This window comes from Ailuropoda melanoleuca, chromosome 2, assembly GCF_002007445.2.
Source record: "Ailuropoda melanoleuca isolate Jingjing chromosome 2, ASM200744v2, whole genome shotgun sequence".
NCBI classification, from domain to species: domain Eukaryota; kingdom Metazoa; phylum Chordata; class Mammalia; order Carnivora; family Ursidae; genus Ailuropoda; species Ailuropoda melanoleuca.
The window spans coordinates 33,035,138-33,053,605 of NC_048219.1; the positions used below are offsets into that span (position 1 = coordinate 33,035,138).

At 46.3% G+C, this 18,468-nt stretch overlaps 1 non-coding gene across 1 annotated transcript; it reads left to right on the forward strand.

Annotated features, from left to right (window-relative positions):
* The first annotated feature begins 15,678 nt into the window (after window positions 1-15,678).
* On the forward strand, window positions 15,679-15,785 carry LOC117801215. Its single transcript, XR_004623745.1, has one exon. It is a non-coding gene; the product is annotated as a U6 spliceosomal RNA (small nuclear RNA).
* Window positions 15,786-18,468: the final 2,683 nt, after the last annotated feature.

The window sequence follows — 18,468 nt, forward strand, 5'->3', positions numbered from 1 at the left end:
GCGCGCAGAAGTTTCGGGGCCCCAACAGCGCGCTGGCGAGCGGGGGACACCCGTGCCTCCCGGGGCCTGGGCAAGGAAAGTTTCTCGAGGGGCGCGCGCACCCGCCGGCTGTCCTCCCCCCCTGCGCCCTGCTCACCAGCTCGCTCCCGGGCGCTCAGGGTTCAGATGCCGCCCGCACTCTGACTTGTCAGCTCGCGCGCGCTGCCCGGCTTTGAAAAGTCGCGGTCACTCACGGAGCGCTCTAGGGCGCAGCGGTTCCTGGGAGTCCGCGGACGAACACGCTTCCCGGCGACAGCGGCCCTCCCGGCGGCGGCAGTCAGCGCCGATCCCGCTGTGGTCGGCCGGCGGCGGCTCTCCGCCGCCCGGACTCCGACGACTGTCCCCTCCTCCGCTGCGAGCGGGAGGGGGCGCCGGGCAGCCGCGGCTCGCGCTCGCCCAAGTTCAGCAACCGGTGCGAGAGAAGCTGGGCGCACGTCCCTCCTCAGTCTCCTCTCTCCGCTGCCTTCTTGTCTTCACCGTCGCCGCCGCAGCTTCAGGCGTTGCAAAGCTTTGCAAAAGTTCGCTCCGGGACCCGGGCCACTTGTCCCCTGTCCTCCTGGCCAGGAAAGTTCTTAGCCGCTGCAGCCGCTCTCCGGACTTCCCCGGACGGACTGTCGCCTCTCTCCGCGCTGTCAGCAGCTCCCGGGCAGCGGGGCTCTCCTCCTGGGGGCGGCTGGAGAAGGGGCTCTCCGGACGCTCTCCAAAACACCAGCCCGGGAGCCACAGGCGCTAGCTCTGGGCAGTTGGTGAGAAAATGGAAAAGAAAATAAGATTTGCAGCTCGGACTCTACTGCCGTCTTGCCTGCCTGTGTCTGTCTGTCTCCCTGAGTCCGCGCACCTCCACTCCCGCCTCGCTGCTTCAGCCACACTCAGGGCAACTCTGAGCCCTTATCCAGCCCGAGCTCAACACTTATCTGCTACCAGTCAACCCCTAAAAATAGCCCATGATGTCACCCCACGGCCTTTCCATTGGCTCGCGTCGCTCTCAAGGGGGCGGGCCCGCCCGTCGCCATGGAGACCCCACCCTAGAAGATTCTTCTCCGAACCCGCGGAGGCTCACGGGATGAGGTAATGCTCCGCTGCCCTCCTACAGTTGGGCCCTTCTTTCTCCTCCTCTCCCCCTCCCCCTCCCGCGCGATTCGCGCCGGGCTCTTTCCCCTCCCCTCCCCGGCGCGTCTTTCCCGGCCCGCCCGGTGCATTGTGGGCTGACGTCTTGGGGTTTGACTGTCTAGTGACGGTGGCTACCGCGAGTCGGGCGGACGCGGACTCTCGGAACCTCTGACCGAGGCGGGCTCAAGTTCAGGGGTCGGGCGGGAATGCCGGGGATGCGGGCACCCGGACTGCTCGGAAACCGGGCCAGGTGTCTGGGGCCAAGAGCGCGGGGTGAGGGGTATTTCCCCACTTGGGGTGCTCGCTGTCATCCATGGGCACTTCGCCGCCTTGCGGGGCCGGAGGCCGATCGCCCGGGTCTGTGCCCCCCCGCACTTCCGGGGGGCGGGAACACCGCCCTTAAGGTGGCTCTATGAAGTCCCCTGTGGGGGCGAGTGAAAGTGGGCCTAAGTTTAGGGGCGGTCTCACGCGAGCGGGCCCCCCACGTTGAGGACGCTGCGAAGTTTGTCTCCTGGTCAAGTTCAGGAGCGGTCGTCCGCCCTGCTGTCTGGCTGTGCCTGGAAGCCAAGTGATTTGCATTGCTCGAAACTGGGTGCTCAGCTAAGTCCGAGTTGCACCCCCACTGCGCCCTCCAGACCATGGGTTCACAGTTTTGCCTCGATGGGGAAGTTTTTTTTTATAGGGGGTAGAGTTAGGGGGCAACTCAGCTTCCAATTGTGAATGAGCGTTTAGGGAATCCGAAACTTGGGGAACCCCGGTTATCGTCTGCTACCCACCCCCGCACAACATGCAACCACACTTCACACACACACACACACACACACACACACACACACACACACACACACACACACACACCCCCTCCGGTCCTGATTTGTTTACAGGAAAACAAGTCCGAGAGCGTCGGATACTCAGAAAAAAGTCACGCAGCGAGTCAGGGCTAAGACCAGGATTTAAAATCTCTCCGCTCCCGGTCGGGAGGTGGGCCCATATCCTGGGTAGCCTCTAGGAAGCGCTAGACACATGTAAGTGGTTCCTTGTCTGCGGTTGTTATTTTATCCTCCCCCTACCCCGCACCCCTTAGGGACAAAAGTGTATGGCGGAAAGAATACCGAAGTCGGGAATCGTGGGTTCTCTCGTGGCCAGCGCTGCCACGGTGTGAAGTGAACAAACCGCTGAACTTCTCCTGAGTTCCTTCAGGTCTGCAAGCGGGACCGGTGAGACCCACCTCCCTGGGCTGCCTTAGTGCAGCATCCTTGCCTTGGGGCCAGTAGGTGGTCGCCTAACTACCCTTCCTGGGGGGGGGGGCGGTTCCCAGAGCCTGGATGGAATGACAGGATATGAGTGTGACTTGGCAGGACCAGGTGTCCTTACTCCTGTGAGGAGCAGTGAGGGGAGGAAGGTGAGGGAGGAAAGGGTCAGAAGTCAGCACTTTCCCGGGCCTCCAGTTGAGGACTGGGGTTTGAAGTCGGACTTGCAGCAATTTATATTCTTAGATTCTAATTCTGGCTTTTCAGCTTCCGAATGTCGGGGAATTCAGCCTTGGGTTTACAGAGCTTTAAAGTATTTGTGGCTTTGAGAGTTCAGATTCAATGGCCCAACGGCAGCTGTTGTCAGAACTCTTGACAACTTTTCTTCACCCCACGCACTCACCTCTCTTTCCCTCCTGCAGCTGAGGAAAACTGAGTGGCTCCTCTGAGCCAGGCACTGAGCTGCGGTGGGGGGGATTCAGTGATGACAAGATCCAGTCACTTCCCTCAAGGAGGGAACATTCTCTATTCTGTTGCTCTGAATCATTTTCTTTTGTAATTAGGGAGCTGACATTCTTAATAATTTTTTTATGTTAATGGTAATAAAAAGAAATTTCACGTATTAAACACCTACCACCAGCCAGGCATTCACCTGAGCCATTTAAATATGCTGTTTCTCCCCACAACCATCTCGAGCGCATATATTAGTATTTGGCTTTAACACATGAGAAACTGGGCTCAGGTTAAGAATCTTGCACAGGTCACACAGACAGCTGGAAATTGACCTCAGATCTTTGTTACATTCCCTTATATCTGCTCTGCTCTCTGGAAGACTTTCTTGTAAAGTTTTAGGTGTCTGTAGGGGAATGGCACTTGGATGGTAGGATAGAACAAATTACCATGCTTGATCCTCTGGAACTCCTTTCAGAGCCTCCTTTCAGAGCTCCTGTATTTAGAAACTTCAAGAGTTAGGACTTTGTGTGTGTGTGTGTGTGTGTGTGTGTGTGTATGTATATATATATATCTTTTGCCTAAGGGTTTTGTGTGTTTCTCTCTGCCTTATGTGGTTTTGTAGGTTTATTTTCTCCTTATGTTGAGAAATAGCATATTTTATCCAAAAAATAACAGATCTGTTCATGTTAACACCCCTGATTGGAAGCTTTCATGGCTTCCCCTTATGACCAGGAAAGAGTTCAGAGACCTTTGCTGGAGAGTGGGAGCCTTTCATACTCTCACTCCTGCTCTCCTGCCTCCTCTCTCACTTCGGAATCAGTCTGGAAAGGCTGGGCTATGCTGCTCTAACGAACAAGCCAGACAGCTCAGTGGCTTACCCCAGGGAAGTTTATTTCCTGCTCATGCTACATGCCCCCGCTCAGGGTCTGCAGGGGCGTTCTGCTCACTGTGGACACTTGAGGACTTGGGCTGAAGAAGGCTTCGTCTTGACACGTGCTTCTCATTACTGTCTTGGCTGGAGGAGAGAAGGCAGCAAACCATTCACTGGCTCTCTGAGCATCCACCTGGAATTGACACACTGCACTTCTTCTCGGCTATCATTGGCCAAAGCAAGTCACATGGCAACGCCTAATTTTAAATCTCTGTAATCCTGCCGAGTATCTCAAAGAGAGAGAGCCAGGACTATTTGGAGAACAAGACTAATGGCTCTAGCAGTCTCCTTTCTGTTCACCAAATGTTTGGCTTACTGTCTTCCCACAGCAGAATTTCCTCATTCTTTCCTCAGGGGGGACAATCCTAAAGATTCATCTAGTCACAATATGTCAAGCTCACTTTCCAGGTTCTGGGTGATTCGTAGTAGACTCTATCAGCTCCAGATGCAACTCTTTTTCTAAATGCAAGACGTCTATCCTGTGCACCCTCAATATGTACCAGTGGGGCAGAGACGGGCTAAGTGTTGTGGGCACGCCGTTTGGAAAGTGAAGGAATGGGAAGCCACAGTAGACACCAGTCCACTGAGCAGACATGTTGAGGAACCCCCCGCCCGCCGCCACTGCTGCTCCATCCAAACCACCCCCCCCGCCGCCACTGCTGCCCCATCCAAAACCCTGATAAGACCCTGATTCTACCTCCTTCGTGTAGCTGCCCTATCCATTGCTTTGTATGACCTCTGGCTTTGCTCTCTGAGAAAAGTCTTCCTTTTCTATATCTGAAGAGGGCATGGAAATATGTTTTAAAATAAGCTTTTAAAAATTGGGGGAGGTACAAAGTGATATTAAGTCTTGAACATGGTCTTCTTTAATCCAAGCTGATGTGCTTTTGGCAGTACAACTCTCACAAAAATGTAGGCTTCTTATCTGTTTGATTCCAGGCGTTCCTTGAGCTAATAGCCACAGTCAATTCTTTTCCAGACATACTTCCATGTTTTGCTGTATTTCTTTGCTTTCTTGCTCTCTTGCCTGCTGGTATCTCTCTCTCTCTCACTCATTGTATCTCTCTCTCTCATTCATTGTCCCTCCCTTCTCCTCTCTCTCCTGACTTGGTTTTGTGTGCTTTGAGTTTTCTGGGCTTTGGTGGGGGAATGAAACGTTTCTTCCCTTTTCCAAAGCCATTCTGTCCAATTGAAAGCCTATGCCGGGTAATATCTTAATTTATCCAGAAGTTTTAACAATAGGTTTGAGGCCATACCCTTGACTTGATACATACTTCAAGGCTGATTTTAATTGGCCTTTTTTTTTTCTGAAAACATGTCATAATTTTATATTTTACTAGTTGAGACTGAGAAACAGTAGCCTCTTCTAACCCTGAGAATCTCTGAATTTATAGATTGGCCCTACTTTAATTTCTGCTTACAAACTGGGCAGATCTTCTCTGAGCTCATCTCTTTTTTGTAATAAGTTTCCGAATGTATCCAACAGCCACCAACACCGGCTACTAACATTTTGTTTTACAATCTCTTGCTTTAGTTTATTAGGTTCATGATAGGCCTTCTGCCTTATCACGGGTGATATGCTTACCAAATAGATCACCATCCTTTTAGCTTCTGATAAGTGTTCTCTGTTGTTGCCTTCTAAATGAAAGTTTACTTCTATTTGTTGTTGTTACATTACCGTGTATCTAGGTTCTAATTTTTATATCTGTCAGGATGGGCTAGGCTTGCCACCATGTTGAACAATTCTAAAATCTTCAGTGGCTTGGGGTGCCTGGGTGGCTTAGTCAGTTAAGCCCCCAACTCTTGATTTCGGCTCACGTCATGATCTCAGGGTTGTGAGGTCAAGCCCCTGTGAGATTGAGCCCTGTGTTGAGCCTGGCGTGAAGCTCCCTGTGGAGCCCCACGTTGAGCCCCATGTTGGACTCTGCACTCAATGGGGAGTCTGCTTCTCTCCTTCTCTCTCTCTCTCTCCCTCTGCCCTTCCCCTCAATTGCATGTGTGCTCTCTTTCTCTCTCTCTCAAATAAATAAACAAAATCTTTCAAATCTCAGTGGCTTAACAAAATAACTTTATTTCTTGCTCATACTGTATATTCAGTGTCAGAGGGGCTCCACTCAATGTACTCATTCAGAGGCTGAATCTGAAAAAGGTTTCATCTTGATGAATGGTTCCATAATCATCCCAGTCACCTCAACAGGGGAAAGAAAGCAGGGTGAATTCACATTGGCAATCCAGGTTCCTCCCAGAAATGACACACATTACTGGTATGTCCATATTATTGGTCAAAAACAAGTCACATGACCCTGTTTTACTTAAAGGGTGCAAGAAATTGCAATTCTACTATGTGTCTGGAAGTCAAGAGCTGGAAATGCACACCTGTAGATAGCCTAGATTATACAATGGTATATGGTATGGTAGCAATCCGAAAATCTTACTGGATGACAACCAAAGAATTATTTTTCATTCATACTGCATGCCTATTATGGGTTGGCTGTGTCTCTGTTTCACACAGTATCATCATTTCTCTAGGAACCTTTCTGAAACATTGCCGATTGTCACGGCAAAGAGGAAAGAGCATGGTACTTAAAGCTGCTGCTGAGAGCAGTTCGCATTGTCAGGCCTGACGTTAGTGAGGCTGGGCAGCGAGTATTTGCAAAGAGTAATTCAGTCTACCATACCCTGAACTACACAGGGTCTCAGCTACCTTAAACATTTTCAATTCTTCTAATGTTTTTCTGTCTTTTCATTTCATTTTATCCTTAATCAAAATGCCACCTGGCAAACTCCTACTTCCCCCTCAGGACCCTGCTCGAATAATTGCTCCCTCTGAAGCTTTCTGTTACACCCTCTCCTGTCCTACACTCAAATAGTTATTATTTTCTTTGGCTCTCACTATACTGGGTACACATCTGAAGCAGAGAATATTTATCACGTAGATGTCTTCTTACATCCCTGACCCCAAATCCAGAAACCGTGTCTAATTCATTTTTTAAAATATTTTAATATATTTTTTCTAATTCAGTTTTGTATCTCTGATGCTTAATGTGGTGCCTGGTGCATGGGAGGTGAGAAGGTGCTCAATAAATGCTTGTTGATGAACTTTTTATTTTATTTTTTAAATTTTTATTTATTTATTTTTTGTTGATGAATTTTTTAAAAATAGCCTTTTCTGTAGTGGAATTAAGGGGGTATTTTAATAGTCAAATAGTAATAGTACTTTGTTTTAATACATAAAAATTGGGACATATCCAACACCCCTGCTGAAACCTCCTTAAGGGCATCCTATTAGATTTGGGATAAAACCCAAATTCTTTACTTTGCCTATAAGATCTCACATTATCTGGGCTATCTTACCTCTCCAACTATTATTTTTTTTTTAAAGATTTTATTTATTTATTTGACAGAGATAGAGACAGCCAGCGAGAGAGGGAACACAAGCAGGGGGAGTAGGAGAGGAAGAAGCAGGCTCATAGCAGAGGAGCCGGATGTGGGGCTCGATCCCATAACGCCGGGATCACGCCCTGAGCCGAAGGCAGACGCTTAACCGCTGTGCCACCCAGGCGCCCCCTCTCCAACTATTTTATAGCCATACTGGGTTCGACTGCATCAGTCAGGACAGCCTGGGTTATACTACAGTAAAAAAACAAACAAAAATCTTGGTGACTTAAGACAAAACAAAATTATTTCTTGTTCCTGCTCCATATCCATCAAGGGTTGGCAGGGACTCCAACCACATTGCCTTCTCTGGGACCCAGCAGAATGTAGCACCTACCTTCAGGAACATTACAGATCTCATGGTAGACAGAAAGCGAACTCTGAAGGGTCTTGGCCAGGCAATTAAGTACCTTTGCCAGAGAATGTACCGTGTCACTTCTCACAATTCATTGGTTAAAACTAGTCTCATGCCCACTCCCCCATCCCCCTTACACCCACCCGCAGCCACTAGGAGACCAGGAAGTGCAGTTCTATTTGCCTGGAAGGCAGAGAGCTGCAGTATTTGGTAACCGGCCCTAATGACTGCCACATTGGACTTTAGTTCCTCAAACAAGATAAACTATTTCTTGCCTAAGAACCTTTATTCTAGGCTTCCCACTTCTTCAATGTTCTTTGGTCAATTTCTATTTCCTTTGGATGTTGGCTTTAATAACACTTGAAGAGGCTTTCTTTCATACTGTACCCTTCCCCCATCTAAATTAGATTCCCCTCTTACACTTTCTCATAAGTCTGTTTTTTCTTTATAGTGGTTGGGAACTCAGGAATGTAATAAATAACACTCCTTTCTTTCCCTCTTGAGCTCAGAACCAGCTGGAAGTTAGATACGGGAGTCAGATGAATGGAGATCACAGTGTTATTCTGATAGAGGAAAGATTGCAGAGCATGGCAGACACAATGGGTTTCCCAATGCTTTACCCAGAATTAAACTTACCTGCTGGTCCCTGGCAAAGGTGGGCACTTGCAAGCCACTTCCAAATAGACAGTGAGTGTGTACATCCTGTGGACAAATTGATTCTGAAAAAGACAGGGCAATGGCTTGAGGGGGGCATGCTGGGTCTTTCTTCTGGCTTCAGCAATCAGGTAACCCACACCCTTCTCATGGGAAGGAAATAAGGGATGGAGAAAGTGGACAAGAAATTACTCTAGGAAATATCCCCTCATGGAAAGCTGAATCCAGAGACCTGGAGATTTCTTTGTAACAACAGAATTTACCTAAATTTGTTGTTCCATGTTTCTTTGTGTAAGCGTAAGTTTAAGATCTATTTTGCCCCCCAGAGGCAGGATAGGCATCCCTTCTTGGTCTTCACTGTATCCACAGCATTTAGTATGGTGCCTGGCACATAGAGGGTTCTCATTAAATCTTTGTTATATGTCAGCGCCCCTGTGGAAGCCCTTCTTTTGGATCAACTCTCCACAAAATTTGTTCTTATGTGCTTGAGACTGGTTTCCGATTTTGGAATGTTTCACTCTCTCCCTCACCCTCCACCTGCTTTCCCCCCACCCACCCCCCAGATTGTCAACTTGGATATATGCATTCACATCACAGTTGGAGTAAAGAGGCAGAAATGAAGAAGATTGAAATACAAGTAAGTGAACTGAGTCATTGGAGAGTATGCACAGACTAGGTTTTGATCAAGGAGGAATGTGTAATGGTTGTGCACACCATCATCCTTCTGGTGATTTCTTCTCAGCATTCAGAACTTCCACAAAACTTCCACAAAACTTCTGGGATCATAAAGTGGAAGTTGTCTTCAAGTCCTGCCCCTTTCCCAGGGCAGGAATCCCTTTGGCAGTGTCCTCACTACTTATGCAGGTCTAGTGATACTCAGGGCTGGGGAGTGGTAATTCTGCCGAACTCTGCTGGTTAGACCGTATTGGAAGCATTGTGGGCGTGAAACTGGGGACCGCAGTTTTGGCCAATCAGATCTCAGAGACGGTCAGTCAAATGGTGAGAAGCTCAAAACTGTGTCCCATGGAGAAGAGTTGAAGGAACGAGGCATATTTATTTACTTTGGGGGAAAAATAAGTGACCGTGAGAGCATATATAGATGTCTTCAAGTGGTTGTACGAATGTCTCATGGGAGATGTGTAGGTCAGAATCAGAGCATGTTTAGAGGTTAGAGAGGAAAACTCTGCAGTATTTAAGGAGGAAATTCCTGAAGTCACAGTTGCTTATCAATGGGATAGTTACCTTAAAAGTGGGATTGAAGGCCATCCATTCAACACGTATTTGTTGTCTACATTGTGACAGACACTATGCTGGCTTAGTTTATGATAATTCCTAGTGAGCTCATAATAGCTTGTAGTAATCATCAACTCTATTTTCAAATTTCATAAAAACCATCTTTAAATATTCTCTTTTAGAATTTGGCCGGGGGTGGTGACCAACATTAGTGGTTTATTAATTCTGGAATTGACCCTTTATTACTTTCAAAATTAGAAAATCTGAGATGCTGTTTTCTTGTGTCCAGTGTTAGTTAGATGGACATTCTTCTGTCAAGACAAGTTTTCGGTATTCATAAACCAAAGTTACCCGCCCTTGGGATCACTTAAGATGCTCTCTGTACTCTAATGTATGATAGATATTTGTGGCAGAAAAACTGCGGAGTGTTCACTAAACTCCTTTTCCCCCTGTGCTCACAGCTAAACTACATTTCCTGACCTCCTTTGTAATTAGGTGCGGCCATGTGGCTAAGTTTTAGCCAATGCAGAGGGGGTGAAGGTAATGTGTGCTAGGTACAGGCCTAGCTCCTAAAACCATTCTCCCATCTCCTGGTTAAGTGTAAGGGACATGGAGAAGGACAGAGCCACAGACCGAAGGAACGTGGGTCTCTGAACGTGGAGGATTGCCCACTGACCAGGAGTATATCTGCCTTAGACTTGGCCTGAATGGGAAGTCAACTGTATTGTGTTGAACCTCTGAGATTTGAGAGCATATGTGTTAAAGTTGCAAGTGCCTTCTTATTCCAGCTGGTGCTGTGGGATCCTCTCAGTGAGAGAATAAATGGGGAGCTAAAGTTAGGGATTTTGTTCTGCCCTTTCCTGTTTGAAGAGGATTAGTGGGGGAGGCAGAAGTAAAGGACACAGCACTTAATTACGTACCGATGCTTCCTGTTGGTAATGTTTTCTTCCCGTATAACTTATAAACTTCGTGAGACATGTGGCCATGGCCTACATCCTCTCTTCTATATTTAATCTTTCACTGGATATTTATTGAGAAATGCCAGGTAGCTTGGGGATTTCAGAAGAAATACAGGTAGCACATTTTCCTAACTGTGTTGTTCATTTATTCAACAATTTTTGAGCATTTACCAGAGTATTGCTTTTCCTGCTTATGGGTCTTCAGGTTCGTTGAGGTGGCTTATACTTCCTAAGTTCCCAGTGGGTGGTCTCTTCTCTCCACTGCACTGGGCTCCCTGGAAGTCTTTGGAATAGTGATGCTGGCTTTTCCTGGAACTGCTGACTTCAGTGCCATATCATGTGTGTTCATGTGCACCCTGAAGAAATAGGATCGAGACTCCAATGCAGGTCCGCTTGATGTATCTCATTCTGGAACACATCCTAGAGAGGCAGGACCTACCAGGGATCTGTTCTTCTCATGGCAGAGGTTGGGGCAAATGGAAACATGGGAAGCTTTTTAAGACCGAGGCTTGAAATGGTTATACTGTCATTTTTGCCCATGTTCTATTAGCTGAAGCAAGCCACATGGCCAAGTCCAATATAAGTGAAGCTGGGAGGTCCTGGAGGGTATGGAAGGAGATAGTGAATGTTTGCTGCATAGTCATCTACTCCAATCCACTTTGTTAGTTATAAAAATAACACTAAAGTGAGGAAAAGAGAATACTTAGCCAGGATAGTTTAAATTGTGTTCAGTATATTACAAAGTTGCATTAAGCATTTCTTAAAAATACAAACTCCATATTTACAATTATAATGAGCTTAGTGATAGTAACATGGACGTTTAATTAACCAGGGTACTCATTGCCTAGAAGGGCAGGTAGGCGTTTACACCAGCTTGGCTTACGCGGCCTGTGGTGTGACATTCTAAGCATAATTCAGAGACTTTAATGGCCCTCTCTATGCATCCCTGCTAATTGTGTGGCCATCTGCAGCACAAGGAGCTTAAATCATGAAATCACAGATTCTTAGAGCAGGAAGGGCTGTGCTGCCCGTGGTAGGCAGGTGCCTTCTAACTTACATGGACAGCTGCTTTTGCCAATTATAGTTATTCTTGATTGGGTGTGTCTCACATTGCTGGAAAGTGGTTATGGAAATCAAAATTCCTTCATTTAGCCAGTGGGGACAGTGAACCTCCCAGCTGTCACTTACCTGAGTGACACATTAAATTAGTGGCTAAGATGGGATTGAAACCCAGGTGTCTAGAGTGGGCCCAGGGCCTTTTACTCTTCTCTCTGCCTAACACAAACATCAAGGGTATGGATCATTTGGGAATATTCACTAGGCCCTGAAACTTCCATTACTCTCTTTAAAATATATATTGTTGATGGACATTGGGTGGGTATGTGTTGTGGTGAGCGCTGTGTATTGTGTAAGACTGATGAATCACAATCACAGACCCGTACCCCTGAAACAAATAATACATTATATGTTAATAATACATATAGTCTTCTTTCTCTATTGCTTCCTCTGTCTTGTGAGAACCCAAGCACTTCTTAGACCAACTACCTCTGAGTCCTGCGAAGAAAACACCAATTGGCACAGACACTAAAATAAAGAGTGCCATGTTAAATTCCTGAAGACACTGGCCAGGGATTCATGCCTATTTTAATTTCCTTTCTATTTGAGCTAATTTACACAATATCTCCTGATCTAGCTCATGGGAATTGACTGCATAAAGAAAATGTATTATCCAGGGTTTTGTAAGGATTAAGAGTTGTGTTCCTCAAGTTTCAGTGATTTACTCACCACTTTTTCCATTTTTCTATGTCTGCTTACAGATCTAAAATTAATTTTCTTTTTATTTTTAAGATTTTATTTATTTATTTGACAGAGATAGAGACAGCCAGAGAGAGAGAACACAAGCAGGGGGAGTGGGAGAGGAAGAAGCAGGCTCCCAGCGGAGGAGCCTAATGTGGGGCTCGATCCCACAACTCTGGGATCACGCTCTGAGCCGAAGGCAGACGCTTAACCGCTGTGCCACCCAGGCACCCTAAAATTAATTTTCTTAATATGTTTCTTGAAAGAGATTTACTTTCTTAAAACCTAAAAATATTTTTATGGGAGATGATGTCTTATAATTTTAAGTTGATAACAAATATTACTTGCCATAAACATTTAGACCACTGTAAAAATAAATACATAGTCATTCAAATAAATAGATTTGTCCTTGTTCCACTGAAACTATTCTCAGATTCTACAGGAGGTAGGTGTTCTCCACTGATATAGTGGAAAAGTATGGGCTTTGGAATCAGGAAGACTTGGGTTCAAATCTCAATGCATTCCCTTCCCAGTAGTGTGATCTTGGGCAATTGCAATTTCCTTAAACTGTTGAACATCAGTTTCTTGTCTATAAAATGGAATGACAACAGCTATCTCATAGCGTGTGTGTGTGTGTGTGTGTGTGTGTGTGTGTGTTCAAAGAGCATCAAAAGTCATCCCGGGCTCATAGTAGGAGTTCAAAAACTTAGCTACCTTCTTTCCCTCATTTTTTTCCCCCAAATGGCATTCATGGACTCTATTGTTGGATAAATGAATGATCTGTTAGCAGAATTAATCATTCCCTGAATAACTTACTGATCAGTTGCTTACCGTTTCACTAGGAAATGTGCTAAGTGTTGTGGGTACAGTGAAAACTGGGTAAATGGACTTGAAGACTTGGATTCGAGTACTGTTTCATTGCCTTGAGGTGAGTCACTAAACATCTCTGCACCTCAGTTCCCTCATCTGAAAATGAGGGTGGTAATTGCCACCCCCCCTCCTTCACAGAACAGGTGGAAAAGTCTTTGGTGCACTGCTACAGGCATTTCTGCTACAATATGACATGAAAGTTGCTTTAAAGCTTGGTGTTCTGTGGAGTTGTACCTTAAAAAATAATAGGGCTTTTTGCAAAAATAAGGTTGCGGCAGACCACAGAAAACCTGTGCTCTATCGTAACCACAACGCTAAGATAAAACTCTCAATATCCTAATAGAAGTAATAGAACTAAAAAGACCTGTTAAATTTTGACGAAATAAATAAATACACACTTGCACACGCACTGTAGCAAATACAGGACTTGACCTTCAAACTGGGGAAGGTTGCTTGATGGAAGGCATAAGGGAGAGAGGAGGCTGCCGAGTTATGGCACTGAGCGCAGGTGCTTGAAAATGGGGGCACAACATGCAATAAGCTCTTTTAAGAAAGCTGACATAGGCAAACAGCCCAGCAGGAGGATGGAGGGTGAAAGGGCACAATGCCCAGTCCCCCCAGTTCTGCATGTCTCTAAGGCAATCGCATTCCCCTGTGTGGGACAGTTTCTGCTCTGCTGCTCTTCCGCATTTTGTTCAGTGGAACAAAATGCTAAGATCCTGGGAAAAATTAGTGTGAAAGAAGGCAGCTCTCATTCCTCTAGTAATCAGTCTTAGCTTGTCTTCGAGTCACACGTGTCACAGTATCGTGTAGTAGAGCAGGGCGGCCACATGTGCTGGTGTGGAGGGCGAGGGGTGCAGTTCTCGACCAAGAGCCTGCCCCAGTCCTGGGCTTCATGGGCTGAACAAGCAGAGACTCCCGGAGGCAGAATACATTCAGCGACTTCCCTCCCATCCAAGTCTGACTTGTCCGCACCCCCCTCCTCTTCTTGGTTCCAGGATTCGTCTTCCTCGCTGGCTTGTGACTCCTGGAGAGAGGGCTCTGTCATATTCACTGATGTGCTCTGAGGGCCCTCACAGGGGCCCTGGAGCAGAATGGTTGCATTAGAGCTGAACCCCCTTTCATAGGCTGGGAAGGACCCTGCACCCACTGAGGGGGTTCCCAGGCTCTCCTGAGAGCATCGGAACCAATGGACCACGTTGAGACGAGGATGCAGGCACTCTTCCAGGACAGGGACACTGTCTCATTTAGCTCTATCTCCAGCGTCTCTGTCCTCCCAAGTGAGGCAGGGACTCACTCCTCAGTGGGTCTCAGCCCACTTTACCTATGGGAGAGCACGAAGGGGCTGGTAGCAAATCTTCCTTCCCAGTCCTTCTCCTTCCCTCCCTCCCTTACCCCTCCCTCCTTACTTTTATTCTTTTGACAAATACTGATTGAGGACCTATCCCATACCACACATTATACAAGACCCTGGGAATGAAGTGGTGGGCAAAAAAGACATGGAAACAGCCTCATCAAGCTTCTACATAGCCTAGAGGTTAAGCACTTAACTTCTGGAGCCAAGTCATCTGGCTCTGCTGTCTGGCTCTGTCCTTGACGCGCTACATACACTTGGTCAAATTCCCTTCTCTGAATCTGTCTCCTCTGTGAAATAAGGATCACAACTTGTTTCAGAGCGTTGTTATGGATATTAAATGAATCGATGAGTCCCTAACCCAGTAAGTGCCCAGTAAATGTCAACTGTAATCACTAGTATTATAGTTGCTATATATAGATAATAAATAAATTAATATGAAATCACAGTAAGCAGCAAGTTTATGAGTGAAAAAAGCCAGGTGGGAACTGCCTGTGATCTGGAACTATGTTTTCCCTGCCATGTAGCTAGCAGAATATTGAACGTTACCTGACGGGGGACTCAGGAGACAGTGGAGCTACGGACCTTGAAGATCTCTATACACTTCTGGCTTTAAGGAAATAAAACGGAGGATCTTCTTAAAGGGGATGATCCAAAAGGGCCTCTCTAAGGAGGGGCTACAGCACAAAGGATTGAAATGCCGACACTGGGAGAGGAAGGTGGTTTGGAAGGGCATTCTGGAAAGAGGAAAAGGCAGGGGAGAGCCATCACCAGTGATCAGCTATTGAGGACTTTGTCTACGGGCTCTGCACTAGGTCACTGGTCAGTTAAAGTGTCTACTGTATGGGGGCTGTCAGTTGTGGCTTTTAAGCACTGGAGACTGGACACTGGAGAGTAGGGAGGAGAGGGGCAGAGAGAGAGAGAGAACCTCAGGCAGACTCCCTGCTGAGCAGAGAGCCTAACACTGGGCTTGATCCCAGACCCTGTGATCATGATCTGAGCCAAAACCAAAGAGTCAACCGGTTGCATAATGACCGAGCCACCCAGGCGCCCCTGGTATCATCCATATCTTGAAGATTCTAGAACTCCACATCTTTTTGGGCTATTATTGTGGCTCCCTCTACATTGCCATATCTGTTGGGCAGTTGTTTTATTTCCCAGGCTACACTTGAGCAAAATAAAGAAAGGAAATACAATGCATGTGCATTTCTGGGTACCACATTCCAAATTTACTCCCAGTGCTTGCTTCGGCAACACATATACTAAAATTGGAACAATACAGAGAAGACTAACTTGGCCCCTGCATAAGGATGACATGCAAATTTGTGAAGCATTCCATTAAATGAATGAATGAATGAATAAATAAATAGATAGATAGATACATTCACTCCCAATCCCTCAGTTTCAAACAGTACGTGTTACTAGCCACACACAGTTTGGGTAGTCTTAGTCATGTCATCTCATTTGCCTATTCATTCACGAATCCTCATTCATTGAATACCGATTGAGCAGGAAGTCTGTGCTAGCATGACAGGCTAGCTGGGTCACTTGGGGCCATACCTTCTCCACCAATAGCATGAAGGCCTGGGCCAGATCTGGTTCTCCACTGCAGTGTTGACTCCCAACCTCCATTTTATTAAACAAATTAGAGTGGATTCAAGGTTATCCCTTTAATAGCTTCAGCTTACACCAAAGGATACAGGAAAGCTTTCTCTAGTGGGAGAGAAAACAGTGGAGTGACAGTTAGCAGCTTGAAATGTTTATTATTTTTACCCACAAATTGTTTTCTCTGCCTAGAATGTTAGGCTATGTGAGTCTCACCTGTCCAAGATGCCATGGAAAGGGTTGAGAACTGCTGAACTTGGTGCTCTCTGAGGCCCTTCCTGGTTTTGACATTCTCTGAGTCCTGTGATTATTTCTAGTTTTTCCTTGGCTCTTTCACTTAACATCAATTCGTATGTGTGTTTCCAAGAATCCACGTGGTTCTCTCCCATGTCAGTTTCAGGGATTATGCTTCAGTTTTGCTTAGTAGTTTCCCTGTAGATCCCTCCCTCTTGATTCACTCTATTTTATAGACCTTTTCAGAACCTTAATTTCAATGAATCCTAAGTATGTGTGTGTGTGTGTGTGTGTGTGTGTGTCCCCACACTCAATGTTCATCCCAGGTAGCAGTAGGCACTTAGTAACTGTTGGACAAATTAGCGAATTCTCAATGATTATCAAGAACCTCACTGGGGCACCTGGCTGGCTCAGTTGGTTGGGTGTCTGCCTTCCACTCAGGTCATGCTCCCAGAGTCTCAGGATCGAGCCCCACATCAGGCTCCTTGCTCAGCAGGGAGTCTCCTTCTCCCTCTCCCTCTGCCCCTCCCCACTGCTTGTGCTCTCTCTCTCTGTCAAATAAATAAAATCTTCAGGAAAAAAAAAAGAACCTCACTTACCTACACGTAACAACCTTTGGATATTTTGACTTCATTTGTGAGGGTATTAATTCTGAAGATGAAATTGCTACATATGAAGATATAAGCATGTTTTGTGCTTTTATGACTGACTGCCAGATTGCCGTGTGCTTTTGTTTCATGTAAGTGGTGGTATTGCCGAGAATACTAGTGATAATTATTTATGACATGATCTTAAATGATCAAATCCAGGGGTACTTTCTCTCCCTTTTTATTCTAGGTATGAATGTGCTTTGCATTCCAAACCCCAATGGTTCCCCTAAAGCCAGTCAGATCAGTGCTGCCTGGTCTGACTTTAGCCAGAGAAGAACAACGGGGCTGCTCCGACTTTGGTACCAACAATGTTTATGTGCAACCTTTTGCCAGGTCAATACCAGCCTAATTGGGGGTTTTCCATGATGATGATGATGATGATGATGATGATGGTAGAGGTAACTCTAACAAGCCTGTGAAAATATTATTGGCCCCATATTATACATGAGGAGACAAAGACTCCGAGAGGGGACACAGCTTGCCTTCAGACACACAAAGACAGGATTTACTTCTGGTTCCATCTGACTCCAAGCCTGTCTCTTTCCACTAAACCGTACTACACCACTCCCCAAGTGGACGTTCAAGGTCAGGAGCCCCATGGGACCAGCAGGTCTGTCAAGTTCTGCAGGACCGAGCTGTTTATCGTTGCAGAGGACACTCATCACTGCACTAATTACATTAATTGCTGCCCACTCTGGGGCTAGGTGGGTGGCTTAACACTACCTAGCAACATGGTAATGATGCCTGGGCCTGCCTTTCTGCGTGAAAACATCTGACTGCTTTCTCCCCCCCCCCCCTTTTAAACTCCTTCCCATGGTGGCCAGAGATAGTAATTATAGATTCTATTGGTTGGAAGTTAGTGACTGTCTACTTTGTAGGCGAAAGGTCGAGACTCTGAACTTTGCCCTCCATCAACATCAGCTGTGTGGTTGACACTTTATTTAAGGGATCTTTATAACCCTCGTGATAGCTCAGAAGTAGGTATTATATTATCTTTGTTTTGTTTATAGGGGACCCCAGTCACCTCTTTGGAATCACGTAGCCAGGAAGGGCTGGAAACAGGCTTAGAACTCAGGATTGGAGGACAAAGTGAGTTTCCTCACATTTCCCTACATCACAGCACCACTCGACAGGAGTCTTTTTCCTCCTGATGTTCTGACTGAATTACCAGAGTAGGTGACTGCATTTCTGAGAAGAAGCAGGGCACTGGGAATCGGTGTTTCGAGGAGTGCTCTATTGCCGAGGGATGAATATTTGACATTTCAACCTTCCAACTACTAACCCTTCCCTGAGCTTCTCAAAGAAATGGTAGTAGAATGTTCCAGTTGACTTTTTAAGAAGTAACCTGAGGACTATATCCATGTACTTCCTGGGAATGTACCAAGATGGCTTTGGCGGTTCATCATAATTGGGCGAATGACTTAACTTCCCCAGAGACCCAGATAACAGAGGTTAATTTAGGAAGTAATTGACTTTGGAATGTTGTGTATGCATGCACTTTATGGGTGTGTCCATATCGTATGTGTATGTATGTATGTC